This window comes from Antechinus flavipes, chromosome 1 (assembly GCF_016432865.1).
Source record: "Antechinus flavipes isolate AdamAnt ecotype Samford, QLD, Australia chromosome 1, AdamAnt_v2, whole genome shotgun sequence".
In the NCBI taxonomy this organism is placed as follows: Eukaryota; Metazoa; Chordata; class Mammalia; order Dasyuromorphia; family Dasyuridae; genus Antechinus; species Antechinus flavipes.
This window is the reverse complement of record NC_067398.1, coordinates 693,816,560-693,830,442: the sequence shown is the minus strand read 5'-3', so window position 1 is coordinate 693,830,442 and position 13,883 is coordinate 693,816,560. Positions and strand designations below refer to the sequence as shown.

Sequence of the window (13,883 nt, the reverse complement as noted above, 5' to 3'; positions counted from 1 at the left end):
ATGGCAAGCAGTCCTATATATGTTAGATATGTTGCAGTATATCCTAGATACAATATATGTTTGCAGAACTGAACAGTTCTCTTGTTGCACAAGGAGAATTGGATTCAGAAGGTAAAAATAACCTGGGGGGAAAAAAAAAACAAAATTGCAAATAATTCACATTCATTTCCCAGTGTTCTTTCTTTGGATGTAGCTGCTTCTGTCTATCATTTATCAATTGAAACGGAGTTAGGTCTCTTTGTCAAAGAAATCCACTTCCAACTGATTTCCTATCTTGAAGAAAAGTTCATCTGTGGCTCTACCATCAAAAATTTTACACATGTCAATCTGAACTTGCAAGCATTAAATAGGAAACAGAAGAATTTTTTAAAAGGCTTTTTAAAATGACTTCTCCTAAAGATCCAGAAATAATACAAAAACAAATAACATGAGAAACTGAAATTTCTCCAAATGAGTAAAAAGTTTCAATATAAAGAACAAGAATTCAAATATTTTTGAATTTTTAAGCTATTCACTGCTATTGATGAGGTTTAAAAAGTATTTTTTACAATGTCAATCAGAATACTAAGCATAAATACTAAGCAAATTTCAGGTCCATATATACCTTATTATAACCTCATCACATTGGAGAGGCATATATATGTATATATATTTATCAGTATAAAGATGTTTGTGCTATAAAAGCAGATAAAGCAGACCTTTTCTCATTATAGCATTTTTGCCTTAAATTTTTTTTTCACTTCCAAGTTCTCTCCCTCCCTTTGTTCTTCCCCACACTTGTTGAGAAGGCAAGAAAAACAAAACCCATTATGAATATGTATGCCATGCAAAATAAATTTCTACAAGGTTATTGTTCTACCATGCTTTAAAAAAAAAAAGTAAGGAAAAAAGAAGACAATGTGTTCTCATCCATATTCTGCAAATATTGGTTCTCTGACTGGAGGTAGAAAGCGTATATTTCATCTTGAGTCCTTTGGAACTGTGGCTGGTCATTGTGTTAGTCAGTTGCTAAATTCTTTCATGTCAACTGTCTTTAATAGCAATGAATTGCTGCTAAACTGTATAATGGTTCTCTTGGTTCTGCTCACTTCACTTTGCATTACTCCTGCAAAGCTTCCCAGGTTTGTTTGTTTGTTTAAACAGTCCTCTTCCTGATGAAGCAAGTTTGTCACTTTTATTATATTAGCTCAGCTTACTTTATGAGCAATTAATTAGATGTTTTTATTTGTGTGAAATGTTTTATAATTGTTCCTGTGTATCTTGGCAGGTAGAACTTACAAGTATTTTACACTATCTATTTTAAATGGAATTTCTCCATCTCTTCCTGCTGAATTTTGTTGGTAATATGCAGAAATGCTAATGATTCATATAATTTATGTCCTGCAGAATATGATGAAGATGTTTATTGTTTTGACTATTTTTTTGGTTTTTTTTGCTGACTTTCTATAGTTCTCTTATGCCCAGATTCTTACATTGTGATTCTCAAACATGTATAGGGTCTCCTAATTGCATCTGGAAGTTATGAAATGATGACTTTTTTTTAATCAGGAAATGTTTTATTTGTATATCTATTTTATAAACCTATAAACCTGGGCTCACATAAAAATTTCTTGGGTAAAAAGAGATCACAAATAAAAAAAGTTCAAGAAGCCCTGCTAGAAACCACAATCTCATTTCCAAAAAGTCAAAGTTTTGTTGCCTCATTGCCCACCCTTATACTTCATTTATGTTTTCTCTTTTTATTGCTACAGCTAGCATTTCTCTTGTGATAATGAATAGTACAAGAGATAATAGACATCCTTGCTTCATCCTTAATCTTACTGAAAAGCTTTTAATTTATCATAATTGCAGAAAATGCTTGCTCTTCTTGCTTTTAGGTAAATACTGATTACATTTTTAAAAGTTTCATTTGTTTTTCTGCTTTCTAGTATTTTTTAATATAAAAATAGGAAAAAATTTTAAAATAAAATAAAAATAACAAATTTAATAAAAAATAAATTGCATTTTGTCAAACTCAAAATTGCTCTACATCTATTGAAATAATAATATATTTTTCTTAATATCATCAATTATTCTCATAACTTTTCTAAATTTGAACCAGACACCCATATTCCTGGTATAAATTCTGCCTCCTGACAATGTATGTAATTTTTGTGACATATCGCTGTAATCTCATTTCTACTATTTTATTTACATTTCTTAATCAATTCATTAAGGAATTTGGTCTACTTTGACTCTCCCTGTTTTAAATATTATTTGCTGCATAGAAGGAATGTAGTATGACTCCCTCATATGTATTTTCTTTCGAAAATTTTTAAATTTGTTTTAAACTTAAGTACAAAAAAGAAAAAAAAAGAACATTTTTATGTACACAACAGAACATAGAGGATTTAATATAAAACCATAAAACTATTTTATGATTAAAAGTTCTTCTTAAGACAATATTTCTATTACCTATGTACATTGTCATGTTGGTGATTGCTCATTTCCCTTTTCAATTTTTCATGCAAGTTGTCCATGATTTCTAAGAACAACCAGTTTATCATTTCTTATAGCACAATAGTAATTCAAGCACAATCATATGTCAACTTATTCAGTCATTCCACAATTTGAAGTACTATTATTTTAACCAAATCTGAAAGGTGTAAGATGATATTTCAAAGTTGTTTTAGTTTGCATTTCTCTAATCAATAATGATTTAGCAGGTTTTTTTTAAACAAGTCTATAGTTTTGATTTTTTTATTGAGAAAATGTCTGTTCTTCTGTCTTATAATCTTAACCTTTATATTTAGATCATGTATCTATTTTGACCTTGCCTCAGTATGTGATTTAAGATATTGGTCTATGCCCAATTTCTGCCAAGCTGCTTTCCAGCTTGCCCAACAATTTTTTAAATTTAAATTTTTAATTTTTAAATTTAAAATTAAATAAAAATAAAAAACAATAAATTTTAAATTGATATAATGAATTATCTCAAAAAAATTAAATCGTTACATTTGCCAAACACAAGATTACTATAATCCTCTGCTACAATGTATCTATTTTTCAATGAGTACCACTACTTTTTACAGTTTGAGGTCTAGTGGTGCTAACCCTTTCTTTACAATAATTTTTCATTGACTTAATTAGGATATCATTTAATAGGTTAGAAAAAACTGTCATTATTATTATATTGATTTTACTTACCCATGAACAATCATTTAAATCTGGCTTTATTTGTAAAAAGAATTTTTGTAATTTATGTCCCTGGATCTGTTTTAGCAGGTATATGCTCAGCTTACATTTATTTTAAATGGGGTATCTCTTGTTATATCTTCTTGCAGGGTTTTCCTAGTGATATATAAAAATGCTGATGAGTTTATTGTATATCCTACTACTTTACTAAAATTATTGTTTCAACTAATATTTTAATTGAATCTTCAGGATTTTCGAAATATCTACAAAAAGGGCTTATTACCTCACTTCCTATTATGATAATTTCAATTTCTTTTTCTTCTCATTGCTAATGATAGCATTTCTAAAATAATACCGAATAATACTGGTGACAGTGCAGCCTTGCTTGTCTCTTTCAATTAAATTTTAGCTTTAACTTTATTGGAGATCAGAATTGTTACCTTATTTTTTTTTTTACTTCAGCTAAAACATAATAAATTCTATTCTAGCTCTTTATTTCATCTATGTATGTTTTTCTGCTTCAAGAATACTTTTTACTGAGTGAATGTCTATCAACTGGAGAATGGCTGAATAAGTTGGGGTATATGAATGTTATGGAATACTATTGTTCTGTAAGAAACAATCAGCAGGATGATTTCAGAGAGGCCTGGAGAGACCTACATGAACTGATGCTGAGTGAAGTGAACAGAACCAGGAGATCATTATACATGGCAACAGCAAGACTATACACTCACTGATCAATTCTAATGTTCATGGCTCTTTTCAATAATGAGATGATTCAAATCAGTTCCAATTGTTCAGTGATGAAGAGAGCCATATACACTCAAGGGAGAGGACTGTAGGAACTGAATGTGCATCACAATATAGCATTTTCACTCTATTTGTTTTTGTTTGCATTTTATTTTCTTTCTCATTTCCTTTCCTTTTTTGATGTGATTTTTTTCTTGTGCAGCAAGATAATTATATAAATATGTATTCATATATTGGATTTAACATATATTTTTATGATGTTTAATATATACTGGATTACTTGGCATCTAGAGAAGGGGGTGGGAGAAAGGGGGGAAAAATTGGAACATAAGGTTTTGCCCAAGTCAATGTTGAAAATTTATATATGCATTTGTTTTAAAAATAAAATGCTTTAATAAAAAGAATATTTCTTGTAGCAATTCCAATAAACTTGGCATAGAAAATGCCATATGCATTCAGAGTTGGAGATTGGAGGGTGATTGAATATGGAGCAGCATAGTATTTTCACTTTTTGTTTGCTTTTTTCTTTTTCATGGTTTCTTCCCCTTTTGGTCTAATGTTTCTTGTACAACGTAACAAATATGAAAATATGTTTAAAAGAACTGCACATTTAGCATATATCTGATTACTTGCTGTCTTAGGGAGGAAGGAGGTAAGGGAAAAAGGGAAAAAATTTGGAACAAAATCTTACAAAAAAGAACGTTGAAAATTATCTTTTACATGTATTTAGAAAATAAAATACTATTAAAAAATTAAAATTCAATTCCATTTTGCCTTCTATTTTATGAATAAATTCATCCCATTCAAATTCAAAATAATACTAGCTTTGTATTTCCCTCCATTTTATTTATACTTTTTACTCTGTTTACTTTCTTCTTCTGAGGCTAATTTACTTCTCACCATTATCTTGCCTTCCTATTCCATAATCTACCCACTTTTGTGAGTCCCTCTTCTCCCCTCACTCTCCACCGATTTTAATCTACTCACCCACTAAGAATCCCACCCCTTTCTCTTCTCCCTACCCTCTGATTCTTTTTTTTTCCCCCTACTCTCTGATTCTTAATCTACATATCCTGGAAAAAACAAAGTTCCTCCCTTATCCTATCCCTTTACCCTCTCATTATTTAAAAATATACAAGATTTTAAATCCTTATCCATGTATATGTTATATTCTCTTTAACCCAATTTCAAGGAAAGTAAGGTTCCAACACTACGAGTCCTCTATCCCAACTTGATTCTCCTCTATCAGCTCATTCTTTCAAGCGTCATTTGTATGAGATAACTGCCCCTTTCTACTTTATTCTACCACTTTTGTTTTTTAGAATCAACCCCTCATATTCAGGTCAGCTCAAACCTGCCTTGCAAACTACCCAAGTAATGATGATAGTCTGAAGAATACTGATAACTTTTTCACATATAAGAAGTAAACTATTTGATTTTATTGAGTCACTCATAATTAGTTTTTAATGCTTACTTTGGGTTTCTTCTGAATCTTATATGTCAAATTTTCTATTAAGTTCTGGTCTTTTTGTCCCAAATACTTGAAAGTCTGCCAGTTCATTGAATTCCCCCCCACCCGCTTTCAGGAATATGCTCAATTTTGCTGGGTTAATTTTACTTTTGGCTGAAACACCAGTTCTTTTCCTCTTTGAATATTATGTTCTAAGAACTACATTCTTTTAACTTAGAACTTACTAATTGTGAGACTCTGATTGTAGCTTTGTGGTATTTAAATTGTTTTTTTTTTCCTTGTTGCTTGTAGTATTTTCTTAATCTCAGAGCTTTGGCTATGACATTTCTGTATATTTTCTTACATAGGATCTCTTTCAGGAGGTGAATGGTGGAATTTTTTTACTTCTACTTTGCACTTTCATTCTAAAATTTGAGAGCAATTTTCCTTAATTTCTTGTAATATTATATCAAGACTTTTCTTTGTTTGTTTTAACTTTCAGGTAATCCTACAATTCTTATATTGTTTCTCCTCTATTCTCCAATCAGTTCTTTTTCTAATAAGATCTTTCATATTCTCTTCTAATTTTTCCCATTTATTTTATTGTTTCTTGGTGTTTTAGCATCCTTAGCTTCCTCTCGCTCAATTCTAGTTTTCAAAGAGGTAAATTTTTGGGTCTCTCATTCCAATTGGATGACTTTCTTTTCATAATTTTCTCGGATTGCTCTTTTTTTTTTCCTCCTAATTTCCCCTCACAATCTCTTATTTGATTTTTGAGGCTCTTTTTAAGTTCTTTCAGGAATTCTTTTTGGGCTCATGATCATTTGATGTTTCTCTTTGAATATCATCTTAGATCATCTTTATTCTCATAATAATCATTTATAGTTGAGTTCTTTCTCCTTTGCTTACTCATTTTTATTTTATTTTATTTTTATCAGCTTACTACTGTAATGGGTTCTAGTCCCAGAGTGTGGGAAATGGTGCTCCAGGCCTCAGATCCTTCTGATTCTTATATTCTGAGCTCTTTCTGGAGGCTCAACCCCAGATACGCCTCTATATTGCTAAGCCACAGCAAGATCTCTTCTCCTTCCCTCCCACTCAGTCCATCAAATGCTTTTCTTTCCCTGTGCCCTGGAACTAAAACCAAGGACTCAGCTCTCCTGGAAGTACTTATTCCCAGCCAACAAGATCCTGCTCAGCGTGCTCGCTCCTCCTAACCTTCGGCTACAGCCTTAGGACCATGTCTGGTTAACACAGCTTCCTTCCTCACTCAGCTATTCAAGCCCCAAAGTGTTGGAGAAGACAGAGTTCCTATGGCCAAGGCTGCCTCCCTAATCCGGTTTGCCCCAATAATTTGTCATTTATTGAATCACTGGGGAGGTATTTATAATTCACACAATCAGAACCTCTTCCCAGGAAGCAGGATCTTTCCTGATATCCTTTCAAATTGTCTGAGGAAGATAACTGCAATACCCTGACTTTATTTACTTCTGTGGCTATATATTCACTTTGGGATAATGTTCTAGCTTTTTTTTTTAGTGTGGGGTAATTTGGAGAGCCTGGAATTTTCTGACCTACTCCACCATCTTTCTAGAATCCTCCCCCTTCTATTTTATTTTCCAATTATTTATTTAGTATTGGAATGAAATGTTCTTTAAATATTTGGTATGAAGTGACTTGTAAATTCTTCTGGTTCTGGAGGATTTTGTATTGGGGCTTCATTTACAACTTTTTTCAATATTTTTCCTGATAATTCCTGATAAGAGAATTATCTAAACATTCTATTAATTATTTGGTTAATCTGGGCATTTTTATTTTTGTAAATATTTATCTATTTTATTTAGATTGTCCATTTCTTTGGGATATAGTTGGGCAAAATAATTCTTCCTAATTGCTCTTATTTTCTCTTCATTGTGTGTGGATTCACCTTTTTGATACTAATAATTTTTTTCTTCTTTTCTTTTTCAAAAAAACAAAACAAAACACACCAGCCAATGGCTTATCTATTTTATTTTTCAAATAGCTCTTCATTTTATCAGTTTAACTATGTTACACACCCAATTTGTTGATTCTTCCTATAACTTGTTTAACTTTTCCTTTAAGAATTTAGTTGCTGGGACAGCTAGGTGGTACAGTAGATAGAGCACCAGCCCTGAAGTCAGGATGATCTGAGTTCAAATCTGAGCCTCAGACACTTAACACACTAGCTGTGTGACCATAGGCAAGTCATTTAACCCTAATTTCTTCAGGAAGAAAAAAAAAAAAAAGGGATTTAAATGCTATCCTTTGATCCAGCGGTGATTTTACTGGGTCTATATGCCAAAGAGATCATCAAAAAGGGAAAAAGGACCCAATGTTTGTAGCCCTTTTTATAGTGGTAAGGAGCTGGAAACCGAGTGGATACCCATCAGCTGGGGAATGGCTGAATAAGTTAGAGTACATGAATGTTTATGGAATATTATTGTTCTGTAAGAAATGACCAGTAGGATGATTTCAGAGAAGCCTGGAGAGACTTACATGAATAAGTGAGGCAAGTAGAACCGAGAGAACATTGTACACAGCAACAAGATTATATGATCAATTCTGATAGACATGGTTCTTTTCAACTATGTGGTGATTCAGGCCAATTCCAATGGTCTTGTGATGGAAAGAGCAATCTACACCCAGAGACAGGACTGTGGGAACTGAGTGTGGATGACAATATAGTATTTTCACTTTTTTGTTACTGCTGTTTCTTGCATCTTATTTTCTTTCTCATTTTTTTCGCTTTTTGATCTGCTTTTTCTTATGCAGCATAATTGTGAAAATATGCACATGTTATATATAACATATATTGGATTACTTGCTGTCTAAAGGAGGAGATTGGGGGAAGGGAGAAAAAATTTGAACACAAGGTTTTGCAAAGGTGCAAATGTTTTGAAAACAAAAAAGCTTTAAAAAAAAATAATAGTCCTTAAAATAACCCAATAAAGTAGTTGGTATCACTGTGACTTAAAAAAAAAAATAATTTAGATGCTATGTCATTTGGTGCATATGTATTCTGTATTGCACATTCATTGCCTGTGGTATTTTAGCAAAATGTAGTTTCTATGTGTTTTGTTTTGGTTTTTTGAGAGAGGAGGATGTCAATTTTTGCTTTCATTTTGTGTGAGATCAAGATTGCTATCCTCACTTTTTAAATTTCAGCTGAAGCATAATATATTCTGTTCAAGCTCCTTAATATCTCTGTGTATCTTTCTTTTTCAAGAGCACATCTTATAAAACAATATGTTGTTGGATTCTGATTTCTGCAACTTTGCTAAAGTTGTTCATTATTTCTAGTAATTTTTTAGTTGATTTTCTAGGAGTCTCTAAACCTGCAAAGAATGATAGTTTTGTATCCTCATTACCTATTTTAGTTACTTCAATTTCTTTTTCTTTTCTTATTGCTAAAGCTAATATTTCTTGTATACAACATTGAACAGTGGTGATAATGGGCAACTTTGTTTAACTCCTGATCTTACTGGGAATACTTCTAGCTTATATTCCCATTACACATAATGCTTGCTGATGTTTTTAATGTTTATATTAAAATATTTATCATTTTAAGTAAAACTCCATTTATTCCTATATTCTCTAGTGTTTTTATTAGAAACAGGTATTGTATTTTATCAAATGTTTTTTCTGCATCTACTGAGATAATCATATGATTTCTATTAGATTGGTTATGATATGGTGAATTACACCAACAGTTTTCCTAATATTGAACTAACCCATCATTCCTGGTATAAAACTTGGTCATCATGTGTTATCCTAATCATAAGTTACTGTAATCTCTTTGCTAATATTTTAAGAGTTTTGCATCAATATTCATTAGGGAAACTGGTCTATAATCTTCCTTCTCCAGTTTAGCCCTTTTTGAATTCTGGTTTCTAATACATTCTGCTAACCTCTTTCCATGTCATGGGTGAGTTCATTCTATTCATATTTACATTTAGGACTGTATTCTCCTCTATCCTATTTTCTTATATTTCTTTTTCCCTTTTCCCTTGTCTCCCAAGGTTGTTCCCTTCTATTTCTCTGGTAGATGAGATGATTTTTCTGTATCCAACTATGTATATATGTGTATTCTTTCCTCCTTAAATGAATTCAGACGTGAATGAGGTTCAAATGTTACCTATTCACATCCACTGTCCCCTTATATATAGAAACCCTTCTTTGTATATCTCATTTATATGAAATAATTCCCACCATTCTTCCTCTTATTTGCCCTTCTTCCAGCACATTTCTCTTCTCCACCCTTCCATTCTTCTTTTCAGATTATCTAAATATAACAGAATCATACCCTAGTCGTGTCTAATTAAGATTGCTTGAAAGATCCTGGTGATGGTAAAATTCTTAGGAGTTACATATATCATTTCTCCATGTAAAAATCTAAACAATTTAAGCTTCATTAAGTCCCTTATGATTTCTCATTTATGTTTACTTTTTTATGTTTCTATTGAGTCCTGTGTTTGAATGACAAATTTTATAGTCCACTTTTTCATGAAGAATGTGTAAAAGTATTTTATTTCCTTAAAGATTCATTACTTTCTCTGAAGGCTTACGTAAGTCTAAAATAAGTGAACAAGGACTTCTCTTATACATTATAACTATATATAATGTATATTATATACAAAGTGACACCCTCTCTATGGGTGTGAATTAATAGGAAGTCATTACTAAAGGAAGACTTAAGAAAGTAGGGAACATGTATCTACCTCATTCTATATTAAAATTGGCTAAATAAACCTTTCACTTCACCTCAATCCTTGACCCAAATCCCCAATCCTGATTCCCCAACCAAAAAAGGACAAAATACATTTTATATCATTTTAATCACATCTTTAAGCAAGTATTTTGAAGTAAAAAATAGCTGTTCCATTCTGATAGCACACAGCACATACCCTGTGTCTAAGTATTTCTAGTCTCACCTCCCACACAAAAACAGACTACATGATTTCTTTCACCCCAATCTTTAGATGGAGGAAGTAGAAGGTAGAGAGAAAAGAAAGATGCAGTGACTGTACTTTACAGCAAAGAACTTGCTAAAACTAAGAAAAGAATTCAGTTTGGTTACCAAAGAGTTTTACTTCATAACATCTGAAATAAAAACTTCTTGGTTATAATGTATTATAAATAAATCACACAGAGTCTTCTTTATTTGATAGCAGTAATAGGATGATGTTATCCACAGCAGACAGCACTGTGGCTAAAAAAGCCAAATGCATGATTAAGAATTCTTTCAAAAGCTGGTACAATATAATATGCTCTAAAATTTGTGAGTAAAGATGTTAATGGAGAAAATATTGTGGCACAGTAGCATATCTCATTTCTAACAATCTACTGGAGAGTAAGGGGAAGAGACTCCCTAAATTTTATTATGATTATTAGTGTTACACATTAAAGACAATGCCCCTAGAATCAGCCACTTCCATGACAGACAACACTAATATCCAAAATAAACTTTCTTCTGATTCTCTCAAAAATTAAAGGAAATGGGTGGATTATGGAGTTTGTTTGGAGGGTTATAAATAGATATAAAAAGACCTAAAGCAGCTCAAAAATTATCCTACATCTAAATCCCAAATTTAATTTTTGAACAAGCTTGAGAAAGGTGAGAAGGGATGAAATAAATAAGCAAACAGGTTACTAAAACATGCCACTTTCTAAGCAATTGATGCTACCACTACACCATAATTCAGTATTTCTATGATTTGTGATTTTGCAATTACGAGCACTTCCTCAATAGACCCAGGGCACAACCTTATTCTGTCTTAGCAGTCTTAAAGAATTGTTACAGCTGAAAATCTTGTCATCTAGTGGACAGTTTGGTGACAAGCCTCTCTAAATTAAATAGGTTTGGTCCTCAAAAAATAGATGTATCTTGAATAATGAAATTGATAATTGTAGCCTTTCCAGGCTTGTAGAATTGTGAAAATTTTTACTTTTTTACTTGTCTGAAAGAATCAGGATTACCTCCATAGTAGGGCTATAACTACATGTTGGTTGATCTGATTTGATTTTTAGGGAGATAAAAATAAATTCTTCTCACTTCACATGCATGTCTAAGAAGTTGGCTAATTATAAATAGGGTATTATTTATGGCTCCACTGAAATGACAGTTCTAGATTCTAAAGGAGATGTGTTTTAGACAGATGATCCCAAAAAACTGATGACCAAACATAAGCCAGGAGCTTTCTAATGTATCCTTCATTCCACAAACAAACTTTAGCTCATTTAATACAAATTGAAAATCAGAATGATTGCCTAAACAAGATAGTTCATATTTTGAAGCTTACAATGAGTCAGAAAAACCCCAAACCCTCAAAATTCTACCAAATTGTGAATAACCCTATTAGTTAATTCACATTATGACTTTTTGTTGTAACCTTGGTAAAGACTAGAGGTGGGGAATACTTTTATGCAAGGATCATGCAAAATTATCCATTTAAAGAACTCAAGCAGCAGAAGGTTGTTGCTGCCTGTGGTTGCATTGGCAGAACCAGACCAAACAGTCCCTGGTCTTATACAGCCTTTTTGCCAGAGGTCTCCCCACCCCCCAGGATAGAGGATAATCTCATTGGTCTTTAGCTACACTTTAACTACACTGCATGGAATCCACAATAAAGTTATTTTACTTTTCACTAACCTTAATTAAGGCTGTTATTTTGAAAACAAAAATGATTTCTGAGATGCCAAAATACATTATAACAAAACTGAGATACTCTATTCTACAGCAGACACTCAGGCCCTCATATAAAATCTCACTCAATATAACAATTGCAACAAGCTTGGTTTTCTGACATTCCAAAAAATAGTAATGATCATGATGATGATCCTTAAGATGAACAAAAAATTGTATTATGTTCAGTAAATCTCTGTAGCAGAACAAGGAAAAACTCCTTCTAGAAAGATTTTCATCAAAATGGTTAAGGTTAAGTGTCCACATCTTCAGTTACTTCAAAAATTCACTTATACAGAATACCTTTTAGGTACCATATAAAAAGAAGTACTACTGTATTAAACATATTCTTGCATTAAGAGATATTTCTTGGTCCTAGGAAAGCAGTGATCAAGGGGAGAAAAATTCCTTTCTCACATTAAAAATGACATATCTTATTTGAGAAAGTAGGAACAAGAAATTATTTTTTAGAATATTCCTTCAGTTGGAAGAATGCTTCTGTGGCCAAAAGAACAGGTAACAGACTTAGCTATTCTATCTTGTGCACCTTCTTTTTTATAATAATTATAAATAAATCAAATTACTCTTTCCATGATTTAACATCTTTTGTTCCTAGTATCTCCCCTTCCTTCCCAGGGAATGCTTAATGCAACCAAGAATAGGTAGAAAATTTAAGAAAAAATGTTAGCTTCCATATTCTTCTCCAGAGTGAAATAAGTCTCAACATTCTGTATTTCTCATTCCCTTTTGTACTATCTTTTAAAGAGGTGACATGGGGAAAGGGAATAATGTGTTCTGAAACTAAGGTCAAGAGCAGAATGCAATTCCTTTATGTCAAAGGAGTTAATTATTATTTCCTTACTACCATTGCTTAGTGGCAACTAAAACTGGAAAGTCAGATACCTGACTGGAAATTTGCTCAAATGGTAAAAAATTAAAATGCAATATTTTACATTTATGTAGGGTCACTTAATATATGTTGAGTATCTAGCATTTCAAAGAAAAAGATACAAAATTAGAGTAGGAAACCTTGGTTGCTCCTAACAACATAAAAATATAAAGTAGAAAAAAGCATCAGCTTACGTAATAATTTATACAGTTTTTGTAGTGAAATTAGTTGCTGCTGTTTTTTAAATATCGGTGAATTTTATTTGCACAACAATTCTGTAATATGGACAAGATAGAGGAAATTTCTCTTCATTTTACACAGTAATCTGACCAGAGGAATACATATATCATTAACAGGGATTAGTGAAGACAAGAACAAGGCTTTTTCTGTCCTTTATCCTCACCTTTGCTGCTCTGTATCCTGGAATGAAGAGACTTAATTTTACATATTTTCTATTGTCACCAGTGAAAATCTTTTCTTGAATTAAACACCATCTGCCTAATACAGGTGATGTACAACACTTGGCTGGAGAGACAGTGACCAACATATGTCATACTGATGCAGAAGGTACTGAAAAAAAGAAAATGAGGGACCTGGATAGAAAGCAATTACATTTTAGATCTTCTTGTGGAGTCAAAAAAAAGACATAAGGTTATCTTGTATTCAGTGCCTTCTAAACACTCCTCACTGGTCTGAGGAAGACTTCATTATTACTCAGTTTGTCTTCAGTGTTACCTTCTAAAGGACCCTTCAAATCATTTCTTTAAATCCTTGCTAAATTGTCTAAAGCTCTCAAGCAATATGTCGGACTACTAGCTTTTTACTCAATTATCTAGCAATGACAAAATTAAAACTAGAGGCCATTTACATGCTGAGATCTTATTTCTTCAAGAATGCTGTCTTTTATGTTCTGAGAG

The 13,883-nt window shown here is 32.1% G+C and overlaps 1 protein-coding gene across 6 annotated transcripts in view; it reads right to left on the bottom strand.

Annotated features, from left to right (window-relative positions):
* Positions 1-13,883, bottom strand: part of CLIP1 (CAP-Gly domain containing linker protein 1) — a 159,202-nt gene that overhangs the window by 12,647 nt on the left and 132,672 nt on the right. The window lies entirely within an intron of this gene.